At 40.5% G+C, this 27,912-nt stretch overlaps 1 protein-coding gene across 1 annotated transcript in view; it reads right to left on the reverse strand.

Moving 5' to 3' along the window:
• LOC142390286 (chemokine-like protein TAFA-2) overlaps window positions 1-25,549 on the reverse strand; it is an 87,870-nt gene extending 62,321 nt beyond the window's left edge. Inside the window, exon 1 of the mRNA XM_075475678.1 lies at window positions 25,074-25,549. The gene's annotated coding sequence lies outside the window, so the exon portion shown is untranslated. The remainder of the gene's footprint in view (window positions 1-25,073) is intronic.
• Window positions 25,550-27,912: the final 2,363 nt, after the last annotated feature.

Consider the following 27,912-nt stretch of genomic DNA (forward strand, 5'->3'; position numbering starts at 1 on the left):
CAAACATATCTTCAGACACATAAACATGCACCCCCCCAATCTGTATATCACTCCCTGTCTTCGCTCTCCCTTATTTTCCTGCAACCCATTATTTTTTTCTCATAGGCATCCCTTCTTCTTCAGTGCTCCTTCTATCTTATACTGGTATTGTTGGAGGTCAATGGAGACCCTGAGGACTAGGGCTGATGAATAGATCCTTGATCATTGGCTGTAATTACAGTGCCAAATTAAGTGTTGGCTGGCCAGTATTTGCAGATTTGCGGGTGTGTATGTGTGTGTTCTTTCGGTAATGTGCAAGTCAGCTCCCAACGGATCCAGCTGCCATATCAGCATCCACAACAGATGGACTCCACTTACAAACACACACACAAATATGCAAATGCACAAATGTGCGAGCAAAAGTTCCACCTCACATTTATCATAGTCAGAAGAAACAAACAAAAAAAAAGAATAAATATGTATATTGCAACATCTGAAAATGTAACTGTCCGTATGTATGTGTATGTGAATGAACAACATGGTCCTTTAGAACATGGTCCTTTAGAGCTAAGACAAACAGCCTATGTACAGACTCTTATGTAAACAGGCTGGTTAGTAACAAAACGTTTAACCGCAATTCATCCTGTCATGGCAAATTCCACTCAGCGGGAGCCTCTTTACGCTGCCAGTATCTCTGCTAGATGTGGCACTTGGCACACACACAGACAAAAATACTCATCCCAACTTACTGCTATTGACTCCTTTACAAGCTCCTACATCAGTCATAATACAGTAATGAATAAATGGAGCTTCTGGGCCAGGCAGAAAAACAGCTGGGCTGGCGAGAATCAGATGCAGACAGATGGAAAAAGATAAACTATTTATTATTGTTATTATTTATCTATTTTTTCTTTTCCTTTAGCCTCTCTCATCGAGAGGGAAACCAAAAAAAAAATAAAGTTCTTTAACAGGTTCAGTCTTTTTTTTTTGTCATTGTTTACCTTTATATATCTGAAGCGGAACTTCATAGGTGTGACTTTAATTTGGCTTTATTTGGCTATTTTGGATTTGGGCTAAATAGACAATTTGACGCAAAGACCTTTTATCTATCATTAATCTTCTTTGTTGGTCTCTACCAGCTTTAAGAGAAACATGAAATCTGCTGATCATCTGCTCTGTCAGAAATGTTTTGTACTGTTGAAAGTGTGCCGTGGCTTCGAGTGCGCCAAACCAGTGAGGCTACAGATTGGACAGTTAGATTGAATTATCTCACCATAAAGCCTACTTTAATGGGTCACTTCTGTGATAATTCTCTGTGGGTTTATCACTATGAGTGACCTCTTTTGCATTGTCACAGTATTGATTTGGCTGCTTTAAACTCTGCTCTCTGCCAACACATGTGTAACAGCAGCAGTCATAAGCTGGGATAGAACGCTTTAAACCGTTTCTGCGTCTGAGTTTAAAAGTGATTTAGACTTTTACATCCTACTAAGCAGAGCAGATGTTTCTGCACTATCATTGTCATTTCAGTCAATCATTTACGATGCTTGGCCTTGTGCACTGGGAGCCAATAAAACACATGCACACTGTGTGTTTCTACAGATTCATAATGGACGGGTTTCTTGCTTACAAACATTACAGGATGCATCAGCCTCCAGGGGACAAAATTAGGGTTGGTAATCACAAGGTTGTGATACCTTCAGAATATTGAACAATTTCCTTCAGCCTCTTATGGCAATTGGTGCAGTTAGCGTTCTAGTCATCTCATCTTAGGAGCTTGGCTTTGCCCAAATATGGGGATGAGCAGTGCTTCATGCATCGCAGTCACAAACACACCTCAGTGATGACGCTGCACAGAAACTAATCTAATTTATTTCAAATAAAGCTTTAGCCAGCAAATCCAATGAGTGTGAAGGAAGGTTAAACATGATTACACATTCTTGTTGCATGTGTGAGTGTGGCTTGATGTTTTGCATCTGTGTATGTGCATGTCAGGAAGAAACTCAGATGCACACACTGAGAATGTGTGTGGCTGTCTAGTTAATATTCCAGGGTGGCTTGTTGTGACTGTGGTTTCCCACAATTCTTATCAGAGCTGTGATCACAGAAAACTGGTCTCCTCTAATGGAACACATCCTTCCCTCACACCATCAGGGACACGTACACCCACACACGCACACACACACACACACAGCCATCCCCTATGTTTCTCTGAGTCTAATTTAATTTTCAACTCAACACCAAAGCACACACAGTCAGGAACATGAATGCAATTTGGAACAATCTGAGGTGAGTATGTCTGCCTTATGAATAAATAAGAGTTTTTTTCCTTTGGAAGTCCTGCGCTGAGCCAGCTGAGGACATCTGCCTGGGGATGGATAAAACAATTGCTGGAGAAAAATGAAAACTGAAACGATGAACAAAAAGTGCTGCGGAAAATACAACACCAGAGAGAAAAAAAGACATGCAATATCAGTGGAGAAAGCAAAGAGATCGACATTTTGAGGATTGGTGTCAGGGTAAGAGGGGTGAAAAAAGCAAATGGCTGCCATGTCGTACTTGAGCTCGCCTCTTTCAGGCAGCAGTTTCACTCCTGAGATGGAAACACTCATGCACTTGTTTTTATTGAGAAATAGTCCAATTGAGAGGCCAGTGATGCACTGTATTAAGTCAAAGTACAAAAGCTGTGTACTCGCGTGAAAGTTGTTCAGCTCTTCTAGCTGGGACGTAGATCTGCATGCTGAGAGATGCATCACACAGAGGTAAAAAAGTGATGAGAAAAATATTTTAAGAAGAATCTTGTTTGGAGTCTGGCTTTGCTTCATTCTGGGAAAACGTGTCCTAGTTAATACTCGGCTGCTCAGCATACAGGCACAGCAGCAGCAATGTACGCTGACACAAACACACGCACAAACATTGCCACACCACTAATGAACAGGCTGCTTTCTCGCCTGGGATTTCGCTCTCCATATGTTATTCTCTATACCTTTACTTCATCCCTCTATCCCTATCTGTTCCTTTCCTCCTGCATTCCCATGACAATTTCTCCTCTCCAGAGTTTAGGCATCTGACGTGTTTCACTCGTACATACACAGACTGGTAGGTTTTGAGCCTTGACATGCACACATGACTTTACAATTAATATGCAAAAATCAAAAAGTCTCAAAAACAAGGCAACACAAATGTAATAAAAAAGTGATTAAATGCATCTGATGTTGTTCAACATGTGATGCAAAGGCAGCTCAACCATTTAAGCAAGGAGCATTCATGCAAACAGTGGCTCCCACAGTCCAAAATTAGGATGGCATAAAGTCTTCGCTTGATGGCTTGCTAGATTTGATATTGTAACTATTGAGCAAGGTTCCTCACATTCAAATACAACAGACAGTAACAATATTTATCAAGTGTTGACGGTACCCTTACTTTGATTACTGCATCCTCATTGGATTTGCTTGGTCTGCGAGTTAATTGCCTGTCTAACTTTGTAAGTGCAAAAGAAAATCTCCATTAAGCCTCCTCTGTTCCTCATTAGTGATTTACACAGACCAAAGAGAGATGACTCAGCGCCACATCAGTGTGTGCTTACACACAGGTTGTTTTCTTACCAATGACGAAAGCGTCATTGGTAAGAAAAGTTTTTTAAGTGACTCCAGCTCTCCCTTACAGACATAGACAACTTCAGCCCTGTGATTACTTTCTTTGCCAGCTCAGACCCCAACTTTCCATCTCTATACTCTCAGACTATATCGGTCCAGCCAACACTCCAGCCTTAAAAAGCGCTGTTTGGAAAGTGATGGAGGAAGTATTCAGAAGCTTTATACAGGCTCAATTCAAATGGACATACATCAGAATTGCTCCTTTACAAGTAAAGAGCCAGGGGCTGAATAGTTGCTCCTGTCACTTTTACAATGCAATACAATTCATATCATTACTTTGGTCATGTGGTGATTTAATGTTAATTGTAACTAAGCATTCTGGTATTTTTCATTCATCTGCTGTTACTGTTTTGGTCCAAGTACAAGGAATTAGAAATTTGAAATACTAAAGTAAAGCACACATACATGGATTTTATACTTAAATACATTGTCTGAATAAAAAACGTTACCAGTTGTGTTCCACCATTACATTTGTTTATTTCTTTACTCCAGAATCCACTAGATGTTTCTGTTTAAAGGGCTTATTTTTACAATATTTCTTCCAGAGAAGTATGTGATAGGACCTCCCTAGCTTTCACAATTTTATGCTTCATACCTATTCAGTACTGATTCAGCCAAAAGCTGCCACTGCTGTGATACAGCATTCAGTCTGCAAAAACATCAGCTCAAGCCAGTATGGCACCTCATATGAGTGACTGCACCATCACCTCTGCATCTGGAAACTGGATGAACAAATAAATCTATAATTCTCAAACATAACAGGTGATGTGGAAACCATCAGTCCCTTGATCCATAATATGTTCATATTATTCATCTTCACGCTTGCCACACAAAACCCCACTTATTCAAATACTTGTTTTCAAATCCTTTTAACCAAATTTGAACGGATTCATTTTCGGTATGTTTAAAGCATTCAGAGTGTCTTGCCAATAGATAGCTTGACGATATGCTATATCGCCTATAGCTTGATATAGAAATGCACTGTAGGGGTGATAAGTGTGGTAATTGAGGGAACTTGTTATCACTCATGTGTTGTTGCAGGTCACAGTTCTGTGTCATCAAAAACCTAGCTGTGAGCCTCTGTGTCAAACAGTTGACTTCAAACTGTTCATTTTAAGTCAGTCACGTACTAAGCTGTTTTGAGAAGGAACGTTGTCCAAGCTAGGCTGAAAAATGATCTGGTACATGCAGATGTGTGTTACAGAAAAGAAGAGGATACAACAAGGCAGATAGATGGTTTCGGTCATTATCAATTATGCTATTTTACAAAAAACACAACAATCTAGACAAAAATTTAAATATTTATCAGACATTTGTACTATTCAATGGCTGATCAAGCAATATAGCCAGGGGAACCAAAGTCAATCATTCAACAACTGTACATCTGTAGCAACAATACAATACCACTATGACTATTGCTGATAAAACCTTCCCAATCAGCCATGTGTGACCACTGCCAGTCAGGATCAACACATTCAACTTGTCCATGCGAAACATCACAATCTGCTGCTACCATCGTTGGAAGGCACAACAGACTTGTGACAATAGAAGAACAGTGAGAAAGTCGGCAGATTTTTCATTTCTGAGGATGCTCTGCTTTGTTTTGTTCTTTTTTCTTCAAATAAGGGAATACTGAATGAAAATCTCATTCATAAAACATCCCCCCCCCCCAAAAAAAACCCAGAAAATAAAATCATGTGAAGAAAATCCAGGTACAGCTTTAAAGATTTTGCTTTCCTTAAGCCCCCTGGCAGTGCAACAATAAATTAACGATTTAATCACAAACTTTGCTACAGTTCAAAAACATTGTATGATGATGTTTTTGAACTGTAGTGATTGTGCATATTTTAGGGCAGAGAGACATTTTCTTTTTTTTTTTTTCAGCGGTCTTCTTATTTTACGAATAACTCAAATTACACAAACAATACACAACTACCACCCCACAAGATACATACCCAAACCCTTCATGTCATACCATAACTGTGTATATTCACACATATATGCAGACATAAATATACATACAGAAAAAAAAAAACACTCTCCATACATCATAGTCTATACAATACATCATTCATTTCAATCAAAATGCTTGTGTACACAGTAACATTTGCAATAATTACAATAGAATGCTGGAAATCAGAGATCCGATCAATATGTTTGTCAAAGCCCAGAACCTTAAGGTATTGTTATTTATTCTTGTGCCTCAGTTTAAGGCTCAAACAACATCTCAACATCTTAACAAATGTCTTTTCGGGACCTTGTAATTCTTTTTCCTTACCTCAGGTTGTGATCACATCCCCTTTCCTGGGAAAATGATGGAGGATCTACCTTCCTCCATCCTCCAGCAGAAGGCCAAAATAATTTTAAAGGCAACAACTCTGTGGTTCCCATTAGAGAATACAATCCCCTAATAATAATTCAAGAGGGTCTGGATCAAGTTCAACTGTTAGAATGACAGATAATAGCTCAAATATCACCTTTGAACAGCCCTTTAGGAAGCCCAATGTCACTAGAAATGGTATAATATGAATTTTTCTCCTTTCATTCAAAATGTTGTGGTTCCCCAATCCAGGCTTCAGAGTTGTGAGATGATAGATTTTTTTGTTTGGTAGCATCAAGACATGTAAAGGAAACTGTGCCCATTTAGTAGAAAATTTCAATGTCTGTAACAATTAATCCTAAGAATTTGACCGGGATTACCATTACCTGGATTACTGAGAATCTACACCAATATATACAACAATTAATATTTTTCTATTCCTAAATATATATTTTTAACATGTAAACTGTACCATACCAATTCAAAGATTTGGCTTTCTTCGAATTTAGATTGAAATTTAAACATCTGTACTGTGTGTTGAACCATCCCTGTGGTGCTAGTGACAGTTCTGCATTTCCCACCTCACTGATTTTAATGTCGAGCAGCTGTTAGCTGGAAGGCTCCACTGTATGTTGCATTCACCAAAAGCACCAGCAAATAAACAATGAAGTGATCACTGAGACATAAGAATTAAAAGAGCAGGATGTTAAAATGTTTGTGCACAGCTGCATGAAAAGTTTGCAGCATGTGTGTGTGTGTGCTTGCATTGGCAGCTCCATAATTAAACCTGATTCCTGCTGAGCTTTTCAAAGATAACACACACATACACTTGCAGGCTGACAATCATCCACGTCACATGATTATGCCTGATTACAGACTGCTGTCTTCAGCAGTTGAGATGTGCAAGTGCTCATACATACACATTGCAGAGAGTCACACATAGACCCAGAGTCCCATCACTCCTGGTAGCATATTGCCAAAATAAACAGCATCATCCCTGTCAACACAGAAATCTCTGACTGAGAGCGAGCATGAGACTCAGACTCACACCTGGATATCACACTTACACAAACATAAATCCACACACACACACTCTATAAACACATCTGGCAACAGGGATGTGTTGAGACCCACAGCAGGGAGAAGAGGATCAGTGGGGCATTGATATTACAAGCACACATGCCTCCACCTCATTTTCCCTCTTTTTATTCTCTCTTTTTTCACACACACACACACACGCACGCACACGCACGCACACACACACACACACACACACACACATACACACACACACACACACACACACACACACACACTCTACCCCCAACAGAGAAACAGACTGTTGCTGACAGGCTGATTTCCTGGCAGCCATTGTCTCCTCGCCTCTTAATCCAAGCTGTGGGAGGTGGGCAGTGTTGACATCTGAGACCGGTGTATGAGATCCTCTCATATCTGACCTTTAACACCGCCAGACCAGAGCAGGTAAAGGTCTCCAGCTCCCCAGTGACATGCAGAGATTTGATACCGCACACATAACCGAGAGCAAGTGAAGGAGAGGAGAGAGATGCTGCACAGGCACAAATGGAGAGTCCTCGAATAAAAACCTATTAGCTCCAAAGAAAAGTAGGTTCCTTCCTATTTCTTTTCAAGTTCACCCATTCAGATTCACATATTTTTCAAAGAGCTGTGTCACTGTGATACATTTTCATAAAACCCTGAAATGGTGTGGCCCTCTCAGCATATTCACGGCACTACTATGAGTATCAAAGCTTTGAGTTCATATTCATAAACACACAAAAAGATCCTGACTGAATAGATGGCTTTTTCAAGGCCCCATTTTAAGACCCCCTTCAAAGCAAATCAACTTTTTTAACTTCAATGACATGCCATTTATTTCAGCAGAAATATCATGCACAAGATAAGCTGTCACCATCATAGCTTAGTCTTTCCCCTCTGAGGGCATCAACATACCAAAAAACAGGTAGCAATTAAGGCAAAGGTTAACTATAGCCTACATGAGGGATACATTGATAACAGTTTGCCGACCGGTCAAACCGAGAAATCAAGAGTTGTTTTTTTTTTACAGATGAGGTTGGTGAACTGCAGGCAGAGTTGAGACAACATTAATTTGCACATGTCAAATTAAGCAAATATGTGAGCTATTTCAAGTCAAGAAGGGATTATCTGAAAGATTAGGAAAAAAAAAGGGGTTTGATAACAGGATCTGCAAAATACTCTATATACCTTCAAAATAATTCTGTGGGTTGAAGTGTTTTGAGAAAACACCTTTGGGGCTGTTTGATACTAAAAGCAAATCATAAACAGGCAAGAAGAAAATGATAACACTCTGGGGAATGTGAATATATTTATATATATATATATATATAAATTCAAAGAGAATTTGGTGTTTGATATGCAAGAAAAGTGTTGTCACTTGGAATCCCTACTTGAAACCATCCATACAAAAAGCCTTTTATTATTGTTGATGCTATTTAGATATTTTTGTTTCACTGCCTTCCATGGTTAAAGGTTTCAGGCATATCACAATTTCTTCACAGTGTTGCACCAACCATAATGAACAGTGGTGATAAATAAAGAAAAACTAAATTTTAAGTTTAAGTGTTGTTACATTTGCCTGATATCACAGTGGTCGCTCATTTGCGACTAAAAAATTCCATAAAAGGAGGTAGAATGACAAATATTTGTACACCTTACTGGAATGGAATGGCATTTTGATAGGTATTTATGGGCTGCCACATCCCCAAAGTGTCCCCTGCCCTGAAGGAGGGAGATGGGGACATGTTTTGACCTGCCACCAATACTGCCGAAAACTGTCACCCAGGTCCATCAGCCAGGGGTGACACGTCTGTCATGGCCACATTGAGCCGGGTAGCATGTTGACCAAGCAGATAAATCTCCAACAGATTCCCACCACCTGGTTCCGCTGGCATCACACCAAGCCCCACAGCCCTACAATCCTGCCAGCTCCTGTTGTCACGTTGCAGGGGATTCAAGGGAACCCGAAGTGGAGATGAATACGAATACATGGATGAAGCACATAGGACTTGAAGACTGTTTGAGCCCCCAGCTTCTAAAGCTGTTTGAACACATTATCTACTGTTTCCTTCTAAATCAGCTCGGCTTTATAGGTACAGTACGGAGCAATGGGTGACCCATGGGCTGTACTGACTGCTGAATAAGTGTAAGTGAATACATGAATGTTTGCCTGAGAGGAGAACTTGCTATTGGGTCTCTGATTACAAGCTCACTGTCAGGCTTTCCAAAATGACACAATTGTTGGATTTGCTTTGAGCAATATAAGATGGTTGGCTGTCAACTTCTTTGACGTAATATACACTTCAGTGTTGTTTTCTGCCACTGAATGGATTGTAACAACAATTGATGAGTTATAGCTCCAAAGCGAGGCAGGTGAAAAATAAGGGCAATGCTATTCTAGGTTTTATAGAATGGCAGAGATCATATTTTATGCTTTATTACCAAAGTTTCAGCAGAAGACCAAAATGTTGAAATTTGGTGGTGGTTGATTGAGATTGTTGAAACTCAACCTCCTGTTCTCACATTTTTCTACATTATTATTATATAGGACTATATTATTATGTACTTACTTTACAAATACATCCAATTTTCCTTCATAAATGATGCTCCAGTGTGTCCTCTCTTGAGGAAATTGAATATATCTTCATGGCTGTATTTAGGAATTATCTTTAGAAAAAATGTTCATAGCCCAAGCACATGCCCACCTGGCAACAGCATTAACCCAACATGACAACATGTCCCATCATAAATGCAAAAACTGCAAAAAGATGACTCAGGGAACACGACAAAGAGGCAATGAACTCACCTCCTAACTTCCCAGATCTCAGACTGACTGATCATGTGTGAGAATTTGCCCGTTCCTCTGATGCCTGCGTTAATCTTGTGTCTGACTTTAGTTTATTCATGTGAAATATAACATTTTAGTAACTGTTATAGTCATTCTTACAAAATTCTGGATTTGTTTTTTTTTTATTGCTCCCTTTTGAAAAACATATCCAAGAAATGACCTCATAATGTGGAACCTGCAATGATGTGAAGCACAATCTCCTCATCTCAGAAGCTAAAAGCTGCAAATATTTAGTTTTTACTTTTAAACTGACTCAAGCCATTAATCATCCACATTATTGAAATGGTTCTTATTTCAACATTTCATACATCTATAATTGGAAACTTTTTTTGAAGCTTTGGAAACTTACGTCATTAATTTGTGTGCCACTAAATTCTTTTGAATTCATTTAGACCAGAGAGAGCTGACTTAAATTTAGACATGTGTGGTCTAGAAAGAGGAGAGACAAGCCCGCCTTTGAACACTGATTACACATACCTCACTCATTGATCAAGTTGCTCTTCAGACTGAATAATAACAGCCTACACTGTTCCAAGAATCATGGCTATTAGGCAGAGTAGGAGAAAATATTTCCACTTAACTCTCCTGTCTCTTTATTTTTCACAGTCTCGCTGAGTGGAGAAAGTTAAGTGACACAGGCAGCCAGCACTCACTCCCAATGCCAACGGAACAGCTTCTTCATGACTCAATATTATCACACTGTGAAACTAATGAAGAGCTGTTTGTGCTGCGCTCATCCAACGTTTGGAAAACAGAAGGTCAGAGTCAAAGAAATGGAGAACCCAAATTAAAATAGATGAGTGTAAGACAAGAGAAGAAGCCAAGAAGCAAGAAGCTGTTGGGAGAGGAAGACAGACAGACAGAGACCGAGGAATGCTTAGTAGGTGGGGACTATGAAAAGCTTTTGTTCTCTGAACACGGAGGGTTAGTGAGGCAGCACTTGGCAGTTGGTTCAAAGCAACAAACTCCAAATCAATCTTTTACAGCTTGTCCAAACAGACTCACAGAGACATTTGTGCATGGGCACGGAAAAGGGCAGCACACAAAAGAAGACACACTGGACCTGTGCTGCTGGGGGAAAAAAAGGGTTTTCACTGCCTACACATGCCTGAAATAAGAGAGCATCTGGCTTGATACTGAGACTATGGGTGTGTGTGAGACCATGTTTATGAAAGTGTGTGGGACCAATGCTCTGTTTCTTTAATGAGCTCGGTTTACACACTTCGTTAATTGGCTGGCACAGCAAAGGGCTGTCCACGATCTACAGACCAGTCTGCGCAAACACACACACACACACACACACACACACACACATATCTCCATTTCACTGTGCTTATTTATTCATGCATTAGTTAGTTTGTTCCACTAGGTTCACTTGCAGGCTGCTCTAGTAATTGCCACTATATTCTCTGCATTGATTTGTACTGTTGACTCCAACTCTCAGTGCTGTCCATATGCACACACACAGGCACTCACAGATGTGTGTGCGCACACAGTCCACCTTTTCTTTGCAAATCTGCCTTTGTGGAAAAACAAAGCGAGTGCAAATTGTAGTCTCAGTCAATTCATCTATCCATGTATCCATTTACTTTCTTTTCTCTATCATGTATTATTTTCTGTAACAAAGAGACAGGTGAGAGAGCAAGAAGTACGAGCACTCTAATTAAAGTGTCTGAGGGGAGGGGGGGGGGGGGGGGGGGGGTTTAAGGGAGGAGAGATAGCCAAGATTTCTCTCAGTGCATCCTCCATCACACTGGCTGTAAAAATAGCATCAGCCCCACAGTCCCAGGCAGTGTTCTGTGTGCTTGCGGCTCAGGGCTTGTTTCTGATGAGCAATGGGAGGTAAAGTGAAGAAATTTTTGCTGTTGCTGCTCAACAAATTCAGAGCAGCCAGACTTAGTCTGCATAGGGGGATTCTGTTATAGCAGGATGTAATAGTCAATTTAAACTGGACTGTGTATGTGCGTAAGAAAGCCATTCTAAACATGATTACAGATGTGAATAGTGTAAATGTGTGTGATGGGTGTGTGTTGGTGTATAATGTATGTGAGTTTGTGTTTGTGGATCTGTGAGTAGGCTGGACAGGAGGTCTGCAGGGAGAGATAACTGCTCAAATCTGTCTTCTCCTCCTCACTCACACCCTTCTGCCCAGACCTCTAAAAGCTTACCCCTAGGCTTACCCTGCTTGCACACACAAGCACACGTGCATATACACACCAACCTCATATCAACCTCATCCCCAACTTCCATTTCACTCCCCACAGACCTCCTGAGTCAAAACCATTTGTGATTCATTTGAGAGATACCAAATGCATTAGCGCAGCTCGGGCCAGTCAGGGTTAGTATCCATTAATGAGGAGCTAGATACAAGTTTGCAAAAGTTTGCACTGTGTTTACAGTATATGCATGTATATCCTCACTTGCTATAGCAAACATACTGAGATCAAGCTGGAGAGGACTTATTTAATGTTCAGGAAGGAAGCTTTAAAGCAAAACAGAATTAGAATCCCCCCAGAAGACACAGAGTTCCCATAAAACAAAAACAATTCAGATCTCCTGCATTCTGCAGGTAATTTATACTGCATGAAGCTCAAAAGGAAACCACAGTGTCTCTACCCAAGTCCCCTCTTGTCTATCCTTCATATTCTGCCTTTCAAGAGACCCTTTTTGTTTTTCTTTGCAGCTGCTCTTCCTTTGCAGTGGCCCGTTGCCCTCCACTCTCCCCTTTCTACCCTGTGAACAAACAATTCTTCGTCAGATAGATTTTCACAGCATTAGCTCCTCTTTTCCAAACATCTTTCAGGGTGAGAAGGACCTGCTTTATCAAGGGGGTTCTTAAAAACACATTGTATCCATTCTGGGAAATTGTGAATGTGTCAATATCTGTCTCTAAAGTGGCTGAACCCCTCAACCTGAGTCTTGGGCAGAAAATCCGAGACCAATGTCTTCATCATTTCATTCGCTTGACTTTCAGTCTGCTAGATGAGAATAAATAGTCATCTGGTGAACGGATGTCATGCCTATAATGCGGGTTAGAGTGACCACTGTGAAGATCTCATTTCTACAGCACCATGGACAGCTCCCTCAGTGGGCGCTACTGCACTGGTCAGCACCACAGACAGCTCCTCCAGGTGCAGTCCAATGATGTGGGACAGCATTTCCCTAAGAGGAGTTTGAGGGCCTGTAAGAACCTCATTAGTGTAGTCAAGGGCAGGCACGTTGAAACCATTTCCACTTTAAAGCACACGCTAATAAAGAATACCCTCCTCCAACACACAATGTGGACTATACAATGATAAAATATGAAACGCTTCAATCATATCAAACAGTAATAAACAATTATGTGTTAATGATATGATGTGATGAAACACAGCACATTAGGCAAGGTTGTTTTGTGATTTCTCTTAAATTTGTCCCGACGGACCTTATGTTATGTTTTACTTTGCAAAGATCATTTTTATGTTTTACCAGAGTCAGAATTACTTAAATGGTTTCATAACCACCCAGTATTTGACAGCTTGGAGAAGTAAAAAAGAAAAAAAGTTAAAACCAATTTTTATTGCACTACTTTGTTTCTTCTGACTACTCCCATGAATTATCTCACAACAGGGATATTTTGAACAATGTTTGTGTTTCTCCCCATTGTAAGTGCGGCTGCATATTGTATCCTACTGCTGATCATCAGCTGCTGTGTCCGACCTGGTGGATAGCTCATTGTTTGGAATGTCTTTTGTAAAGATTCATAAGATGGGATGTTTTTGTGCTTTCCCAGGCTTTCATTCATTTTTAAGGTATCATAGTTGGTATGTTGGGATTAGAACAGAAGACTCATGTGTCCCAGCTGACCAGCAGTGGGGTGGCTGGGCAGCTGTCATATATGCAGTGACATAGGAAAAAATTTTGACATTCTTCAATTTAAAATATTTTGAAAAAGTAAAAATTGTCCTATACAGAAGTGTAACATTCGCGTTATGCAGTTATACAAAGTTATGCAACTTTTGCAGGAAATGTTTGAACATTTCAAAGGTCTGAGTAACTTAAACTCTTCTGTAACACCCTTCTGAGTTGCTCATGGCTTTGCTCTCCTCTCACAGTTCCTTTCACCAAACTAATAGTGCACTGATCACTGTATACTGCAAGTAAGGCACACAACCCCACTTAAAAAAGCTGTGATATGTCTTTAATCTTGTACATTTTTAAGGGGTCTCTTACCCGCATATTAGGAAACCGTTAAACCAGTCTGACTCGTATCAATTACAGCAAATTTACCATTTTACAATATAGCAAATGTTACAACACATCATTCACAAGGTACAAGTACTTTCAATTTAATTTAATTGTGCTAACATTCTTTAAATTCTCATATATAATTTTGAAAGCATTCCTTGGATTGTTTTTTTTTACACAATATGGCATACATATTCTACAAAACTAGGTGAGAAGAGCAAAACACATGGATAAAACACACTGACAAAAAGTATGTGATTCCTTGTGACCCAGAATCTTAAAGGCATCAGCATCACAACTAAAGCTTCTCTTTGTGTCCTTCACTGCCACAGCTGCAGCCCGGGAGAGGACACAAGGCCGGCTCAACCTCTTCATATAAAGGCAAGCGGAATGCTAATAAAGTTGGATTCAATCAAATTGAAAGCAGTCTTTTGGTAATTCATGGCTTTAAAATTAGAATTCTTCTTCTGCATTCAGATCGGCTCGTTTTCTCTCTCACAGGCTTCCTGGCTCAGTTTGAAAGAATGTTGTGTGACACACTGAGAGATGGATGTGTTCGGTACATTTGATTTTAGGAACACAAATACACTTAAAAAAAATAATAAATTATGATGATTCAGAATTATCTGAAAGTGGTTATGAGTAAAATCCTCTTTTTGTATTGTAGCATTATTCCACTTCATAGAAAAAGTGATTATCTTTTTTAACTAACCATCGCTTTTTCCTCCTCTATTTATTTGGTTGAGACTTCTTTTGTATTGGCACAGCCTTTGGGTGGGGGCAGGAGCAGAGAGGAGGGGTGAGGGCTATATCACTAAGTCCTACAACGCTTCAGATAACTGCCGTAAACAATTGTGGCTGCTGGCAAAAATATACAGAGCATCATTATGAGGTCGACCAAATTCTCCATAAATTAACAGAAATGGAGCTTTCCAACAGCAAACAGAAAATGTGTTGTGTTTATTCAAAGCAGAGCATCATTTGCTTGAAATGAATACACATTAATACTTAAAACTTCTAAACATCAAGCAGTGGTTGTGAGTTTGTACAAAAAGCCATTTTTTTCTTCCTCTGTGTGCCCTCAGAGCGCTTGAGCTAATGGCAGTGTCATAATATTGGGCATATTAGAAGGGGATTAGTAAGAGAAACCGCTTTAAGAATGTGATCCCTAGGAGGGGTTTTGGATACTGCTTGTATTACTGTCAGCCCTGTCTCACACAAACCCTGGGAGCCTCCCAGCCTTGCTGGCTTTCCTCAATAGCATTTGTATAGAAACATGACACACGAAGTGCACCACCTACTGTAGCTCATCTCCTCTTGCAAGGAGCTTCTTTTTCTCTTTTTTTTATCTCATCTATTGGGGTGCTGGTGTGAAACATTTCTGCTGGAAAACCAAATATGCTGCAGCTATGATGGAAGATTCTGGGTGTCCGGATATAGAGAGGCAGCCTGAGCTTTGTAACAAGGTGTTCCCACTTCCCGGTCAGAACATGTCATTAACAATTGAAGCCAAAGTGACAAATTTCTCTGTAGTTCACAGTACAGTACGACACTGAAATGTAGCATGGATATCAGCAATATCAATTCAGAATGAAAACGATGGATGCTTCATGTGAGGAAGGACATTTTCTTTAAATTTTGATGCCGACGGGAGGCCTTAAAGCATAAAAAATAACCAAAGACATGAATCCACTGAATCTTTTCTTTGGTGAGATTACGTTCCAGCCGCTTGATAAGCTGCTTTGCTCATTTAACAAGGTAAACTGTTCTGATAATAGTGCAGAAAATTGCACGTTAAAACAAATCAATTTAAGAGAAACAAGCAAGAACTCACAGAAATATGTCACTCATTGCAGCAGACTTTAAGCCAATCTATGACACACCTAAGAGATTAAATTGGGTTATCAATGTGAGGGGGTCAGACTGTAGTAGTTTGAGCTCCAAATACTTCCTAAATACATCTGATGGTAGAAGGCACATATGCACAGGACACTTAAAACCAATACCTTAGTTTTAATCAGTTTAAACTTCAACGGTGCAGTCTAGCAGACGTCACAAAAAAGAAGCGCACAATGGCAAAATGGTCCGTTTGCCGAGTTTTAGTCACTTGTTTTTGTTAGTCTTACATACTGACATGATATAACTATCCCAAAAACGATCAACTTTGAGAGAGAAACGCATTATGATAATCCAAATTATTTTCATTGGTCCAGTGGTGGTGTGCTTGCATGTGTTTCATTATCTTAAAGTAACCAATTTATGTCAAAAAAGTTTAAGTAGTTTAAGTTTAAGCATAGGTGGGGGGTTCGGTTGCAATTAGACCTCAGACTCTTTGTCATGGCCTTTTAAGGCCCACTACTGTTCTTCTGAGAGGAGCCTGCTGCTGTATGAAGTTGCTGTTGTCACCTACCTGAAATTGTTTAGGTCGGTGGCAAATGTCCAAGAAACATCTTTATGATTGCCAGTATGCAGGTTTTCCCAGCGGAAACAAGAGTCTGACAAGACGAGCAGTGTTACTCAATTAACTTCTCAGGGGTTTTCACGTTCATGTCTGATTGGTCGATATGCAGCATGGGGAATATTTTCTTTGAAGCATGTTTATAATGTGACACAATAAGCAGGTAATGAGCTTAAGATTACCAAAGAGAAACATATCACTGTCAGCTCTGTCACCACAGATACTTGTGCCGTCTTATTCTGAACAGGATTCAAGGTAGAACATGAATAGATAAGTCAATGCAAAAAAGCTTGTTTATTTGTGCAAAGCTACTACTGCTGGATATGTAGCTATGCTGTGCAGTACACACACACACACACACACACACACACATACACCACAACCACTCACAAAACTGCACTAATTACTTTTGTGTGTGTTCTAGCTTCAATATACCAGTCTACAGTATATAACGTTTTATACTGGATTCATAATTGCATAATTAGATATAATTGCATGCCCTGACAACCTAATGAGGCAGCTGTAAAATAGCTGGTGGTTCCACTTGTAAGAAAATAATCAAAGACTACAAGATAAAAAAGGGTATACACAGATAAACACAGGCAGCCGATACAACAGACTCAGGCCACAGGCAAGTGTAAAAAAAAAGTTGAAATGACAAAAGAAAGATTAGACTGAGTGAGTGAGTTTAACACTCTCATTATTCTCCATCAAAAATTCATCAGTGTCTGTGACCTCTCTTACTCCTCACCATTGCAATTGGGTTTAACAGGGTACAAACATGCCTCAGGGGAGCAGAAACAGGACACACTAACACACACATGTTCACACACCTACACGCAGGTACACAAGGTGAGGCCTAATTTGTTGGTTTAATGACCACAGTGATTGCTGTGAAAGCTGCCAATTGTTTAATATTGGGCATGGCTCTGACTTGAACACATGATGTAGCCATGATGTGTCACGGCTGACAGTGGAGAAGCTACCGCGTCTGTCTTGCTTTGTTTATAATGGCTGCTAAAAGCAGCACCATCTCACAGTCCTGTTACTGGAAACTCATTAGGAGAAGCTATGGCCGCACCAAAATCCGCAAGTTAAACCACTTTCTTAGTAAGCTGCAACATGTCACGGCAAGTGGGCTGCTATAATAGCAATGATAGTTCACCTGAGCACCATGGCTTCAAGTGCCATGCAGAAGACATGCAGGAAAAAAACTCCATCCACCACAGTTTCTTAAACATTGTCAGATATCCGCCAATGAGCCTCCCAATTAAAGTAAAACATGTCCGTACTGTGTAACACACCATCAGTAGGCTACCTACACACACAAATGCAAAATAACTGGGAAAGAGAATGAGATATCTGGTGTGTTTTCTTTTTGGTTGTGGGAAAGACATATAGTACATGCTAGGCAGGAAAGAGGAGTAGCCTCTCAATGAAACCTACAAGAAGGTGAAGTTTGACCACGCAACTCTGCCCATATGCAAGTCTTTCATCATGTTACTTTGGAAGTCACGCCCACTAAACCCTAACCCTAATCAGATTGGATGTGGGAACAATTGAATGATCCCACAGCAGGTTGCAGCCAGAGATACTTGGGCAGAAGAGCTGTTAAGCTTCTTTCCTTTGAGATGTCGAGATATTTTGGTGGCTGGTAGATTCAGAATGCAGATTATTGTCTGTTTGTCTGTGCTTGCTTGTTTTGATGGCCAGGCCGCGGTACACAGTCTATACACGATCAGTGGTTTCTTTAGATTAAGTCATGTACAGCTCTGAGATAAAAGGCTAACACTCAGGTGTGTGTTTGGCTACAATAACAAATGATCAGTCCAAGTGAAAAGTAGACGGAGAGATACTTTAAAGGGGCTTGGTGTATAGTTTATGTCTCATATGGTTACAATTACCCTGCACAACTTGTTTTGACAAGACTTGATTTCATTATCACCTCTTCCATAAAGCAAAACTGACAGCAGAAGTGTCTTGGACTTACAGTTTATGTGTTCTGTATATGAACAAATCTTATACATTTAATCTTCAAATTGAACTGAATGTGTATTCACTGAATGAATGTGAAGCTTTTAGAGGTGGAGCTCTTTTCATTTGTGACTTAGAAGTGATTTAATGTACGTGTCTTCCCAGTAAAAAGCTAATTAAAATTCTTCAAAAACCACACATTCATTACACGATAACTTGATCATAAATGATTCAATGCCGAGTTATTAACCTTGTAAACAGTGCTTACATATGCCTTGTTTCGTGCCAAACAGAAAGTAAAAGCCTGAACCAGCAGCAGGCTGAATACAGTACTGAACCTACAGATTATGCCCTGAATGTAAAAGCAATGCTTCACTTCTAGAAGCATGTACCAAAATGCGTTCAGACAGTGATGCAGTTGCTTGGCTTCAGAGAAAGGAACCTTTCTGAGAGGCTGCCAGTAAAACAGCAGAGAGTTTGGTCAAGATAGATGGCTATTAACGGTGTAAATGAAGAGAAACATGTAATGACAGGACCCCTAAGTTACTGATGAGGGTGATGGATGGCTCTCAACTCGGATACATGGCAGTTCATCACTCAGCTCAGACACAAACACACACACACCAACACGTTCATACAGTGTATCTACTCACAGTGTGTCACACACTAACTTGTCTCCCTTATTAACCTGCATATCCACTCGTGCTATGTGCACAAACCATTCAGCATTGTATCAGCTTGGAAAACTCACACCACTCTCACACAACACTCAACGTTCCTCTGATATGGTACACCCTAAACGCTGAACATTACTGTAAATATAATCTATTGCTTCCTACTTAATACAGTGACATGATATTGATGGGTCTTCCATTAAACAAAATGCATAAAAAAATGTAAATGCATTTCAATATTCAGTATAAAGTCTTAAACTGAACATATGATGCTCAATTACACATTCATAACTGCTTCAATGTACAAAAAAACACATAGATTTTGACAAAACAGCATCTCAGGTCTCTTCTCTGAAGTCTTTCTGTCTAAATTCAACATTCCCTATCTCCTCAAGAACCCCTTCGTTATGTTTCAGTCTGCTCTGGTTGGTCATTTGGTTATAAATAGCAGAATATTTTTTTGTTTTTGATGTGTCAACTTAGCTAGTAGACATGTTATAGTGATGTAGACCAGTGAGAGAAAAAAACTCTAAGCTGCAAACTGGGCATTTCCCTCAGTTCATTGGTTAAGAATGATACGGTAAGTGATATATTGTTCGGATGACTGATTTTTAACATTTTTGATTGTATAATTTTATCATAAGTTGTGAGTAATTACGTCCTAGATTTGATAAAATAAATGTAAACAACTCAACAGCAAAAGTGCCCGCTCACCAACATACTTCCTTGTTCTATGAAGACAATGGATAGATTATTTGTGTAGATGGCTCTTTCACTGTGTGCATGACCAATGAACACATGAGCACCTTTATTAATCGTTAATTTTACATATCAAACATTATACATCAAAGTATAGTTTAACAACGTATATATTTACAAAAGTATACTGACTTCTTCAATTGACAATACTTTTGCAACCGCTGCCTGTCTGTGGATATAAATGGCTCGAATGAAAGTATAGTTCAGAATATCATGAATTATTTTCTACCTGTAGTATCCCCTAAATAAAACAGCTATGGTAATAACCATTTATTGAAGCAGACCAGAATGTCTTAATAGGGGTTTATTTTTTTTAAGAAATGTTCCGAACAGCAAGTAAACTTAAAGTGATATTTTAGTAGCATCAAATCCTCACACTTTCTTCTCTTTCCGTGATAAATGTCCCAAATGACTCAAAACTGCCGACATCCCCTTTTTAATGATCAACTAGCTAGCAGACTACTAATCAGTCAACTATCTTTTCTGCACTGCGTACCCACCTGGACGAGACGACAGCTAGTCACATAAATACCCCTTGTTTTCCCCTCTCTCATCTGGTCTTTACCCCGTCCTTGCTCTGCTGTCGAGGGAACAGCATGGGGCAGAGAGGTGCTGGGTAAACAGTGCTTCTGCAAAGTGCTTTTTCCAGGCTGAGTATACCTGGGTAATAGAGGCAGTAATGGAGTTTGTTCAGGCTAAGGTAATCCTGGAGCTGTGAGCGCAGCATCTGACGCCTCTTCTCTCTGACGCTGTTCTGTTCCACAGCAGGCACTGATGTTGTTGCAGCTGTCACTGTTACTGTCCCGCACAAGCCATTTGGCAGGAGAGTTAAGTGAGTATGCATTTGGGTGAAAGTGTCTTTCCCATCAAAAAGATGGGCTGCATTAAAGACATGTATGTGAGCATCCCGCAAAAATTTGCAGAGAGAGTCTGGTTGTTTGGTGAAAACAGTGTGTGTGTTTGTGTGAAGAAAGAGAGCAAATCTAAACAGATGTGTTTGGTTGTTATAGCTCACCTTGGGACGCAGGATAAGAACAGGAGTGGCAACCCAGGAATGAATTTACGGGGTCCGATCTCCCAAAAACGATTTCTTTATGTGGGTTACACACATTTAATGGCTAGTTGTCCCCGCTGGGCCTCAACACACCACACACAGCTGCTGGGGATGACCGATGAATTACAGCACACCCTCTTAAAAGACACATGTTTTTTTCATTTATCTTTTCCTAGTACCCTGTTTCCTCTTCTTCTTCCTCCCTTTCAGAATGTCTAGGTCTTTGTCTCTCATATCTGTTTCTAGCAATTTCAGTACTTTTCTCATGATGCACAGTTACTACAGTTTGGTGAAAAATCACCATTCATAAGTCCCAAACTCTACTTTTTTTTCTTTGCTCTGGTTGCTTTTTTCTTCTTTCTCTCTCATGTCTCTCTTTTTTTCTGTCTTTCTCTCTTCACAAGTCTTCCTCTGGACTAGTGCTCTTACATTGTCTCCGTAGACCAGAGGGCTCATTCATAGAAAACATGGATAAAAGCAAGAGTCATCGAAATCGTTGAAAGGGGAGAGTGAGTGTTAAAGGTGCACAGGGGAGACAGAAAGAGATGTGAAAACTTCAAAGCATGGTGTATCTTCAAGCATAACTGTGCATGTACAGTATATGCTTGTGGTCATTTTACTGTTGGACAATGTTCAAAGTTCGTCTTGAGGTGCTTTGACAGGTCAATAATACTAGAAAAACATGTAAAATTTTGATTAATTTACTAGTCTGACACCCCTTTTACAAGGCTGTTTGAGGGTTAAGGTTAGAATTAGGTTTACGTTAGGACCGAGGGAAGAGTTGCGGTCAGGCCCTGCTTACACAATATCAAGTGGACAGACCTAAGTGTGTCACTTTACACCTGGCATTAAAATGCATTTTCAAGTGTTTCTCTAGTGACCACTTGTGATCGGATCTCAAGTCCCTGCTCCATATGCAAATAAACAGACACACATCCAGCTGTTGGCAACAAATACACCATGTGTAGGTTTGCTAACGTTCCTGGAAAGCCCAGATTACATTTGTTGACTTAAGGATTTTACATTTCAACCAACAGCACCCAGAATTTGCAGATTATAGGATTTTGTGTCAAGGAGCAAAAAGATTATTTCAGCCCTGGGTCTTTACACGTTTCTATGGGTTGTGGGTGTTTGTAAGTGTACCTTAAAATGAACTGCAATCAGACCTCATAAATGAACATTTCATTACTCTGATTTTGCTTTTAGTGACTATTGGAGCTTTCATTCCAGCTTGAAGCTTGCTAGACCTCTGCAGCTTGCAGGTTGTCCGTGTCTCAGCTGTTGATTGAAGTGGGCATGAATTATTTGAGTTTGAATGTTGTGTTTACAACTTGGAACGACTATTACTGCCCTACAATTTAAAGTTATGGTGGAGATTAAATGTCAGATCACTGAGACAGACAGGCAGACATAAAACTACTCAACCAATTCAATCCTCCCCTCCAAAACAGACGCTAGTTCCTAGAAAAGGTTCCTGTAGTCCAAATCAGGCCCTGTGCAAAAAAATGTTCAAAGAGGCCTAATATTTAAAACCACAATGCATATAAAAAGTAATGTTACTGTCTCAAACCCCCCCCCCCCCCTTCTTAAATTCCATGTTCTATAGTTAAAATACCAGTTTTGAGGACCAGACACACAAAATGCTTTTCTTTTCTGTTTTTCCGCAGAGAAAACAGTCTGCTTTCAAAACCGTCAGTGATAAATTCAAAGCAGAAAATGGCAAAAGTTATGCAGTGCCACAGTAACCAGAAAAAAAATCAGTCCATATGAAAACCTTAGCCTGTTCAGGACTGCTTGGTTCCAAAGTATAATTTCAGAGGCCTGTTACCAAACTATTCTGAAGGATTTGAAGCTGCAATAGAATATGACAAGATAAGCATTGTGAAGTTTTCAGCTCGTGGTAGCAGCTCAGAGAATGGTGTCTGCTCAGATGAGCCGACGAAGTGCAAAATGTGGTGAGCAACACGGTCAATGCAGACCTGAGGTCAGCGCATTAATAATAACTGAGGACTCAGCAAGCCAACAGAAAGCAGGAAGAGTTACTGAGGTTATGCAAAGAAGCTGAAAGGTACATGGATGGTATGGTATGCTGCAGTGGTGCTGCTCATTACAGGTTTCTGTCCTAATGTAGTAATGACAGCTACATAGCAAATGACTTACATATCAGAAGCTTTGTCATGTCTTTATGTGAAAAACAGAAGAAGCTTGTCCGAGGGCTTGCAACTGAGGAAGACTGTAGGCCAATCAATATGACTACTCACATAATTAATCATCTTTATTTGACCACAACATAAAACCATCCATTAAACTCACTTCTTCATAACTGTCCTACTATAAACATACACACCCTCCTACACACATATCTGTGTTCTCTCCGGGTCAACCACTCTCTTATGTCATTATGTCATTTTTCCTCTCAAATTGGAGGATGTATCATGTGAATCAGTAGATATGAAACTTCCTGTTGCAGGAAGAAGACAGTAGTTACTGAATGTTTCCTAAATCACGCAACACAATGAAGATTTGTTATCATTTACTTTAGTTATATGCAGTTACATAACTTAAATAAGCCTACAGAAGCTTTACTTAATTACTTGTAATACAAATCTAAACACTGCTGTTTCCTACTCTAATGAACTCAATTCTTATTTGCCCTTGTTTTGCCTTCCAATCTCTTTTTTTCTAACCTCCAGAGCTCTTCCCAACAGCATGACCAGAGAAGCAAAATTGTTTATTGAATTAACTTGCATGATGATTGATATCCTTCTGTGGCCACATTAAATATACATTCGAGGGCCATCTCTGGGGAAACCAATGAGTGACCACAAATTTGTCTCCTTTAATGTATTCAAGCATTTCTCCAACCTCAGATATCCAATACCATCTTCCTCACTGCTTCATTCACCACCACCCTGAATCATTCTCTTGTCAGTCTGGTTCTCACTGGCAATTCACTTCCTGCTCATTTTGTAATTCCCTCACTCCACTTCTCTGACTGGCCTCCCCTGTGCTCATCACAAATGCTCATGCAAACATGTGAAAAATATGTACTGTATCATATTGGGAGAACCATATTTGTTGGGACTTGAGCTATAAAAAAAAAAAAAAAACACTTAATCACTCACAGTTTGAATTTAAATATTCATACCTAAATGTACTACATCATGACTACATCGTGTTCAACAACTCAAAGCTTCTGCTCTACTGCAGGACTAATGTCCTATGCTGCCATCGTCATAAAAATCATCAGATTCACCGACAGTACATCAGGTGATGCTGCTGCTGCGCAGTAGACACGGCACGTGCTCTCCTTTTTTCGCATGTAAAAACAGTGCAAACTGTATTTATGCCACGATAAGGCAGAGTGCAACTATTTTTAAACAAGAATAGTGACGGCATGGAAAGGGTTTCAGTATCACTTAAATCCCCTGTGTGATAACGAGAAATTAACATTTCAAAACTTGGGCAGTTTAAAAAATCAATTCGCAAAACTCATAAAGAGTCACCACCTCTGTCTGAAATAGCGCACCAAACATTACGCCACAAGCCCTGAAATGAACAGCTATCTGCGTGCCCCCAGTTGTGTGCGTGTGTGTGTGTGTGTGTGTGTGTGTGTGTGTGTGTGTGTGCGCGCGCGCGTGCACACGCGCTTGGATGTGTGTGTATGTCTGAGAGAGAAAGAGAAAGGGAGGGATCCTATGGGCTGTGCAACACCTGAAACAACCGCAATCATTTGTCTTCGCTCTAAAATCACATCCGTGTAAATACAACTGAATCCAGACTAGGCTGATGGACGTTAAAGCTTTTTGGCATAACTCTGGAGCATTCATAAAATCCGCTCCTTTTCCATCTCCTAAAATGAATCGGATGAAGTGCAGGCTAATCCATTTCGTGCGCAAATGGCTTTAAAATGCGAGATAATCACTGCACCGTATTACAGTTGTATCCATGCATATCAGGTGGGCCGTTTACTTTGATCACACTCAGTTTTCACGCAGTTAATCAGCAGCGCAGCCATTAAAAGCAGGCTGTTCTGCCCCAAGTGTGGAGGCTATCAGTGATCCTTACCTGTTGGTGCGGTGTGGTCTTGTTCTGTCAGCCCAGCAGATGAACCTCTTTCCTCATAGCCTCTCCGCTATCCGAGATGGTGGAGAGGCTCGCATCCCTTCCCCACAACCCCAAGGCTGCTCCTTTATCGTACACTGGCCGCTCAGGTTGGGCTGGAGCGGAAAAGTTATACCATACCATCCACACCTCCGAAGCCGGGTAACGAAAAAAAAGAAAAGAAAACAGCGACTGATGTGACCTCCCAGAGTTAAACCAGCCTGCTGCCCCCGCGACTACTCCAGTGCCAAAGAAGGTCCACTGAAAGTTCCGCTCCTCCCCTCCTCTTTTGCGCAGAAAGTTATTAAACCATACCAACAGGGAGGAAACGTCCGATCTGGGCTTTTGTTTTGCAATCTCTTTTTCTTTATCCCCTTTAAAGAAAGTAGTGATACATTACCCTGCAAAGGGACAGAGGTGCGATTCGGTCGGGGAGACACTCAGACTGTTGATGCGCTCCTGCTTGTCCTGAACAGAAGATGGAGCGTTCAGTCAGAACTGAAGTGGAACAGCGCCCCACAGGGGCCTGATGAGGAAACAGATACAGTGAGAGGCGCATTCAATAAACGTAAATGATATAGTACAGTAATGTGAAGAAGACCATATGGGCTACGCCAAGACATGTTGGATATATGATATTAGTCATCTCCTGTCAGTGTAGACTGACATTCAAACTGAAAGAGGCATGGGCTAATGCATCAGCACAAAACACAAAAGACACACATTCGACCTCTTCCCCTGCTTGGGGGACTGGATGCTGGATAAGGAGGAAATCTGTAATGTATCACGTCAAAAAGGACAAAACAATATTACATGTGTGTATCTGCTTGTGTGCACTTCCTCCGCTCAGTTGTGAGAAGTTCAAATTAAATTGAACTCACTTTAGCTGAGTTACAGGCATTTGCCAGTAGACCAACACCCACAGGAGCAGGAGCAGAGCGGGGGATCAACACCATACTGACCAAACTGACCTTTCTCAATGCCTGTTTATGTGTGCACACGTGTGTGTGTGTGTGTCTTTGTGATTGTGTGGTTACCACTGGCTGAAATGACCTGAGCTGCCCAAAGAAGTTTACTCACAACAAATGACTTTGCCTGGACTCCGTTACTCTGGCCACTGCAGTTCATTTGAGGAAGCAGGCCCCACTGGTTGTAAAGTATGATAGTGTGTGCAACTGTGCACATATGTGTGTTTGTGAGAAAGTAGTTTCTCCTCTACTGGCTGCAAAAACAGATAGACAGGAATTGGTATTAAGGCAACGGAAATCAGACAGAAGAGAAACCTAGTCGTAAAGCACTATACAAGTTACAGCTAAAGGTCTATGGGTGTGTATGTAGAGTGTATATATATATATATATAGGAGTTGTGTGTGTGTTTGTGTGTGAGATGTAATCGAGGTGATGATGTATGGTTGCACACACGGATGACAGGGTAATTGATCCATAGAGGGTGTGTGATTGCGCACATGTGCATGTGAGGAGGCCCTGCTGCCAGTCATATATCATTTCACCCAGTGAGCTAATCTGTTACTCTGACAAAGAGTTCACATTACTGATCTCTCCTCTACTTTCTGCTCTCTTTCTTGAACCTTCAACACCCTCCTCCCCTCTCTTTTTTCAAGCCTTTTTTTCCACCCACATTCAATTATAATCCTCAGATCCCCTTAGAAGATCTTAAAGTACAAACAACATCCTTGCACCCCCTCTGTTTTTTGTCTTTTTCTTTTGTTTTGCACCATTTTCTTTTGCTCAAGTACCACTTGTGTTTCTTGGATAACCTGGATAACCTAACCAGGGGATTTATCCTCTGTACTGTTCCCTGGCAGCACATTCAAACTCAGCATGTGGACAGTGAGATAACAGAGACTCACATGCATGCAAGATCCCATAACTGCTTGGAAGCCCTCAAAAATCAACCCAATTCATTTGGGATATGTGGCATTAATTCATGCTCACCCACACAGGAACACACTTGCACACGCACACACACACACACACACACACACACACACGCATGCACACTCTGCAGTTGGTGGCCTCCCAGTGACACAGGGACGGATTTAACATGTGCCAATCAGAGACCTTAGTGCATTTCTGTCACAGAATAGATAGCGAGTTCCCTTAGAGTGAGGCTTTACAGATCACATGGAAGCCTTAGGGATGTGTTTTGTGTGTACATGGTTTGTCACACGCCTGCACACACACAGCCATGTGAACACAATAACAGAGCAGCTCAGAATAGTCCAATCGAATTCATTTGTCATACATTTCCTTCAGTCAGCTCACTAAGTCAGCTGAAATGGAGACAAATGCGGCAGGACCAGGAGATAATCCGCACAGTCATGAGGATTTTGCCACATGGCTCTGCAGTAATGCTTCTAATCATCAGAGTAATTAATAATAGTAAACAGTGTAAACTTTGGCAGCTGTCAATAGCAAAACCTCAGAATCAAAAAGTTATTCTTAATTAGATGTGAAAAAACAAGGGTGTTTGATTTTCCTTTTTTTTTCATGTCCATAAATCCAATGAAAGGACTGAACATGTCTATAATGGTTCCCAATGAAAACGGGGATCTCAGCTTTACATTTAGCTGTTCAGTCTAAAACTTCCCTATTTTGGTTCACTGTCGCTGCTTTTACAACAACATCTTGTGGCCACACCAGACAGCTAAACCCCGTACAGCACGTGGGAAAGGTGAACGTGATGAAGCATGGAGTGACCAAAGATGCAGATATTACCTTCGAGCATGGTTAAGACCACAACCACAGAGTCGATATTAAATTGAACAATTACCAGGTGGGT

The sequence above is a fragment of the Odontesthes bonariensis genome, chromosome 10 (genome assembly GCF_027942865.1).
Source record: "Odontesthes bonariensis isolate fOdoBon6 chromosome 10, fOdoBon6.hap1, whole genome shotgun sequence".
NCBI classification, from domain to species: domain Eukaryota; kingdom Metazoa; phylum Chordata; class Actinopteri; order Atheriniformes; family Atherinopsidae; genus Odontesthes; species Odontesthes bonariensis.